Below are 6,000 nucleotides of genomic sequence, written 5' to 3' on the forward strand. Positions count from 1 at the left end.
AAAATAATCTATAAATTAATCTATAAATTAATGTGTAAGCATTTGGAACTATTCCAAACACTACTGAACTTTATATAGGAGTTTGCTACTATTATTTGTGAACTTAAACTAAGTTTAATGAAATGAGCTTAATGAAACTGTTATACTGTGGGAGGAAAAAGGCATAAACAGAATTGTTAAGAAATGCTAGAGAAAATTTTTAATATTGGTAAGCAGGCAGAACCTTATTGCTCTTAAATCTACAAAAACTCATGAAACCACCTTCGGAAGGTATTCATTTGTTTGAATTATACACAATGGTTAAATTGGGATATGGCCTATTCTGATTCTATTAAGTAGAATGTAGTGGTCAGCTCACATAAGACTGCTTGGATTTGAATCCTGGATTTACTGTGTGACTTGGGGCAACTTACTTAAATTCCCTAAGGGAATTTGGTTCGAGATTTAAATGAGATAATGCACATAATAATGTGACCGGTCCACAGTGAGTGCTCAATAAACATAGCTATCATTTTTATTATGAATTTAGTTCTTTAAAAGTAACTAGCAAAATTATATTTTGGCTTAATTTAGTGGCCTGAATAAAATCAGCTGACATATGTACGTCTTTAGCATAAAGTGAGTAAACCCAGTGAGGTAAGAAAGATAAAGAAATTGAGCTTCATAGAATTACTGAACTGTCACAAACAGAATAGACCTAAAGGGAAAGAATTCATTTCTGAAGAACAAAAACAGTGTCACTTTGGAGAAAAACTCAGAGAAAAAGACAAGTCAATAGAAAGGTAGTGGAAGATGGAACTAACATTTATTTATTGAATGCCTACTACTGGCCTAATGTTTACATGTTGTTTAATTGTATCTAATACTTTAGGATTTGGGAAATAGGTATTACCTTCAAATTATTGATACAAAAAACATAAATAAATAAAAAACCATGAAGCTCAGAAGTAACTTGTCCTAAATCACGTAACTAATAAAGCCACGATTGGGAATGAAATTAGGCCACTTTGATCCCAAATGCTATTTCCCACTATAGTGGGATGTCTGCTTTAAAGACGGAGGCAGGCTATTTGGAAGACAAAAGAAGCCTCTGAAAATCAGGTCCTGTTCAGATTCGGAAACAAAAAAGCAGTAATACCTAGAATGACAAATGGCCTTAAACTCCTTAAAAACAAAGTTTAGGACTAGAAGAGTGAAGATATGTGCCGAAGTATCTGGATTAAAAATTTAAAACAACACAGTTTTCTTGAAGCAAACTAGCTTAGGTGAATTTGTTTCTCTTGATGCAAACTTCTTTGTCTCAAGGCTAGATATTCCCTTGGACAGCAATAATCCTTCCAGCAGCAGTGAAACACAGGAAAGGTCAATAGCCAAGTCAGAGTAGGAAAAAACATACCTGCTTAAACAATGGCAGAAAAAAACGGCTACACTTCTGACTTACTTTGTTAACCAATACTCTCCACTGTATTGGTTCCTGAACTAAACTGAGAATGTGGTTGAGTTTAGAAACAGGATTTTTTATGTCCTGGAGATGATACTTTCACTGAATATTGAATGTTAGGAAACCAGAAAAGAGGAAAATCTAGACAGGTTCTTAGATTTCAGTCAGCCTTAACAAAAAGTGATAATCAAGGTTGGGGAAAATATGAAGGACATTCAGGAATTGACATAAAGTTTCCAGTTTAATCACATACATGTATTTGTCCTGGGCGAATCTGAAATCTTGTGGCATTGTCAAATTAGCTTTTTATTCCAAACAAGCAGAAAACTGATGATATTTCAATGATTCAAAATAAATCATGAATGAGTCCAAAGTTCCTAGTGCCTTTCAAAGATTTATTAACATTCAAGTAAATATGAAGAACTGTAAGGAAACAGATCATTTTCAGTTGCCTCAATTAGTCAAGTAACCTGAACTTCAAATTCCCCCAGAATGCTGTTTCAAAGGAAATTTGATACCTTTCTGAAAGTCTTAAGAACTATAAACTGAAGTTTGATGAATTAGGTTGAGAGGTGAATTGGAGTTTCATAGCTAATATTACTTAGATGGTAACACAGAATAGTGCTACCAATGATTAAGTAAAATTTTAAATATTCCTAAGCACTAATTTGCCACAGACTAACACTAATATAGGGAGTTAAATACAAAAAAATGACATAAACAGATATGTTCATTTCTATTTCATTCAATCCTCTGATCTTTAAGACACTGAAGTCCCAGATACAAGATTATTAATGTCAAAGATAAATCATTTAGTAATAAGACCCTTGGGCTTCCCTGGTGGCGCAGTGGTTGAGAGTCCGCCTGCCGATGCAGGGGATACGGGTTCGTGCCCCAGGTCTGGGAAGATCCCACATGCTGCGGAGCGCCTAGGCCCGTGAGCCATGGCCGCTGAGCCTGGGCGTCCAGAGCCTGTGCTCCGCAATGGGAGAGGCCACAACAGTGAGAGGCCCACGTACCGCAAAAAAAAAAAAAAAAAGAAAAGAAAAAGAAAAAGACCCTTATCATTTATTTTAAGATTGGTTTTAGTATGGGGTCTCAATATGAAAACAGCTTATTAACTTGTTTGCTGGTGCTTATGCTGAAGCATTTATCTCCATGAAAAGAACATAGAGAACAACCAAAGGAAGCTCCTAAATGTTATTTTTAAAAGTTATTAACTGTGAGCATCAGTATATCTCAAAGAATGTCAGCCCTTTCCACACTAGGTTCAGAAACTTTCTTTGACAATTCTTTGCAAAAGCAAACCTATAGTACATATGCCAAGATGCTAGCGACAATCTGCAATAAGGAGGTACTAGCTTTTGCCCAAAGAAATGGATTATGAACCCACCATACAAGTATTTATGAGTGAAAATTACTATTAACTAATACTTCTGCAAATGGTAGAGTTTTAGATACTATATTTACATTCAGTTCACCAGGCCAGGGGTTGATAATTTTTTTTCTGCAAAGGGCCAGATAGTAAATATTTTAGGCTTTGCCAGCCATATGGTCTCTACAACTACTCAACTCTGCCTGTAGCACAAAAGACAATGTATAAATGAGTAAGCATGGTTGTGTTCCAGTAAAACCATATAAAAAGTAAATACATTTGGCAGTGGCCAAATTTGGTCATAGTTTACTCACCTCTGTAGTATGCCAATATCAAAGCAATTGGAACCATATCATTAAAAAGGCAGCCTTGTGAAAGCATTTATGTATATGTATGTTCTTCTAGGTAAGTCTGTAACTTCTATAAAGTCCGGTAACAAACTTTATCTAAACCTCTTCCTTATGAATTGCTTAATGGTGAGCCAATAGGAGCCATAATATTCAAATTCTGATGTGACAGTTGAAACATGCTTCTAATCTGATCAATAAATCCTTCAAAAGGTGTTAAATTTGACAGTGCTGGAAGACAATGTGTTTTAATAAAGAAATTAGCAGTCAGAACAATGCAATGGCACCAAAGAACCTCTCCTCTCACACTGGGAACACTAAATGCTCTAGTTATGTTTAGGCAGTAGGAAAGAAAGAATACTGGCAAGTACTGAAATTTAAGTGTATTATAAAATGCTGGCTTGCTAGAAATTTTTATCTTCTTAATTTTTTCTTTACTTTTATGTTCGTATCTCTTAAAAAAATACTATAAATCATTATTTTAATTTGTAATTCAGGTATTCCCATCCTCCTATGCTGTTTACCCTTTATTGTAACTATTTAGGGTATTATAAAAATCACAATAAACAGCATTATTTTTATGTATGTAACTGAGATATGCAGCATTTAAGACAGAAGAAATCTAAGGCTAAATGTTTTCAGAGCTCTAGTGGGCATACAGTGGGAAAGGAAAGGTGAACTTTATTTTCTTCGAGGCAAAGAAGCTATAGGTGACATCTTAGCTTGCCACCAACCTTTATTCTTAATATGAAGTTTGTAGTTGTTTGTGAGGCAAGGAGATTTTTGTTCAAGTTAAAACAAGGGTTTCTTTGACCTACTGCAAAGTGTAAAGCCTTTCCCTTCAGGGGCTGCCTGTTACCCTGCATATGACAAGCAGTAAAAAGATAAAAGGAGGGGGAACAGGTTCTAAAGTTTGCTAATCTACTGATCTCAGCAATAGATTACGGCATGGCTTGAGAGTCATGAAAATTAGGTTTTAGTCAAGCTGGCCATTAACCGGTTGTCTCGTGGTGAGCGAGCCAGTTTCTTCAACTCGGTGGACTGAAGTTTCCTCATCTGGAAAATGAGAGAATGCGCTTGACTAGCTGCTCTCCAAGGTCCGTTCCAGCTCTATTATTCTAAGACAGGAAAATGTCAAGCCACCTACTGTGGTCACTGTCTCTCACAGTCGAGCCGGGGGAAAAGCGTGACGAGGACTTCCCTGTCTCAGCCCTCACCCCATCTGCGGTCCTAGCTCAAGGCACCAAGGGAGCTTCCTCCCCACCTCCCCTCTCTAGCTCTCTCCTACTCGGGATAGAAAAGGGCGCTCCCATTCCCGCAATTCCCCCAATTCTCCTCCTCCCTCCTCCTCTCACTCGGGTGTTCACCCACGGTAACCCTGCCTTTTCCCTAAGGTCCGGCAGACACCGACTCCCACAGCCCCTCGAGTTCTTTCTCAGCCCCCGACGGAGGCCCTGACTTGCTCTCACCCGAGACCTGTAAGAACGCGCGCCGCCTCTCCGGACCGGTCTCCGCGGGCCCCGGCTTTGGCCTCACCGCTTCCGCAAGAAGCCACAGTTCCGAGGCGTTTCCCTGAAGAACTTCCCCGGGTAACAGCCGACTCCGTCGCAAGCTCAGTCTTAGCAGCCGCGTCCCCCCTTTCCCTCTGCTCCCTCCCGGGAGATGAGTTTGCAAGACCCGGAACGTCCTCTACCTGAGCAGGCCGAGCCCTTAATCTCAGAGAGCTCGGCGGGAAGGAGGACACCCCTCCCCCAAACTTCTCAACTTGCTGCAGCAAGGGTTCTTGTCCCCTGAACAGGAAAAGGCAACGGCCCAGGCCGCGGAGGCCAGCGGGGGATGCAGTTCTGAGAGCGCTAAGCCCGCCGCCCCAGTCAAACCTCCCGCCGCCGCGGACTACAACTCCCAGAGGGCTCTGCGACAGCCAACACGCCTCCCGCCGAGCCCAGCCCTCCGGCTTCGGAAGGAAGGGCGGAGCAGGTGGGCTAATCGCGTTTTATCTGCAGCCAGACCTTTGCGCTAGAGTCTGTTGCCTGCCTGCCCTTAAGGCATCTAAGAGGAGGGACGCGATCTCCTGCAGTCTACCACCCCGGAGGCCACCTGAGAAAGGGCTGATGTGACATTTCCATCTAGGGCTGACCTCCCATTATCTGTCTGTCATCTCAGGCTGTTCTCGCTGGTGCTCCGTACTCTCATCACGTGCTTGCACCCTGTGGACACCAAGGGAAGCTGGTTTGAAAAAAAAATTGTTAGATTTGGCACTTTCTCTCCCTTGTCTAGACATTTAGGTTTGTTTTTTGTTTTTTACGTGTTGGCAGTTTAGTCACTAGGCTAAAAGAGGGGCTTTGGTAGGATTTTAAGCACCCTCTCCCCATCCCTAACAATTTCGCCGACAGCCACCCCAAATAAACATACAGTCTAAGGAAAATTGGTGTGCTTGTTATAAAAAGTCAGCTTAAGGTAAGTCTCCTGAAAAGCATATGGCAATACTTCAGCTCTTCTTACGTAGGAAGCCGGTGGCTTTTTTTTTTTAAGCAAAACAACCAGGAAAAATCCAACAATGTTAGTGTAATGTGTTAATCCCAAATGAAAGAAACCAAATTTAACAAATAGTTAAAACTGAGTGCCAAGCATTTTACATAAAATATCTCATTAAGTCTTTACCATGATTCTAGAAGTGTATATTATCCCTATTTTACAAATAAGGAAACAGCCCTAGAGAATTCTAAGAGTTACCCAAGGCCAAACAACTATCAAGTGGCAGAAGATCTGGAATTCAAACTGAGGTCTTCTTCCAAAGCCTATGCTCTCAAACTCTGCCTCTATTATCGAGGGTTTGA

At 40.5% G+C, this 6,000-nt stretch overlaps 1 protein-coding gene across 2 annotated transcripts in view; it reads right to left on the reverse strand.

Annotated features, from left to right (window-relative positions):
• The window catches only part of SLC38A9 (solute carrier family 38 member 9), a 98,613-nt gene extending 93,628 nt beyond the window's left edge, over positions 1–4,985 (reverse strand). For both annotated transcript variants that reach the window (XM_082651752.1, XM_082651750.1), the window contains exon 1: positions 4,633–4,985. The gene's annotated coding sequence lies outside the window, so the exon portion shown is untranslated. The remainder of the gene's footprint in view (positions 1–4,632) is intronic.
• Between the last annotated feature and the right edge of the window lie 1,015 nt (positions 4,986–6,000).

This window comes from Grampus griseus (genome assembly GCF_964374135.1).
Source record: "Grampus griseus genome assembly, chromosome: 3".
In the NCBI taxonomy this organism is placed as follows: Eukaryota; Metazoa; Chordata; class Mammalia; order Artiodactyla; family Delphinidae; genus Grampus; species Grampus griseus.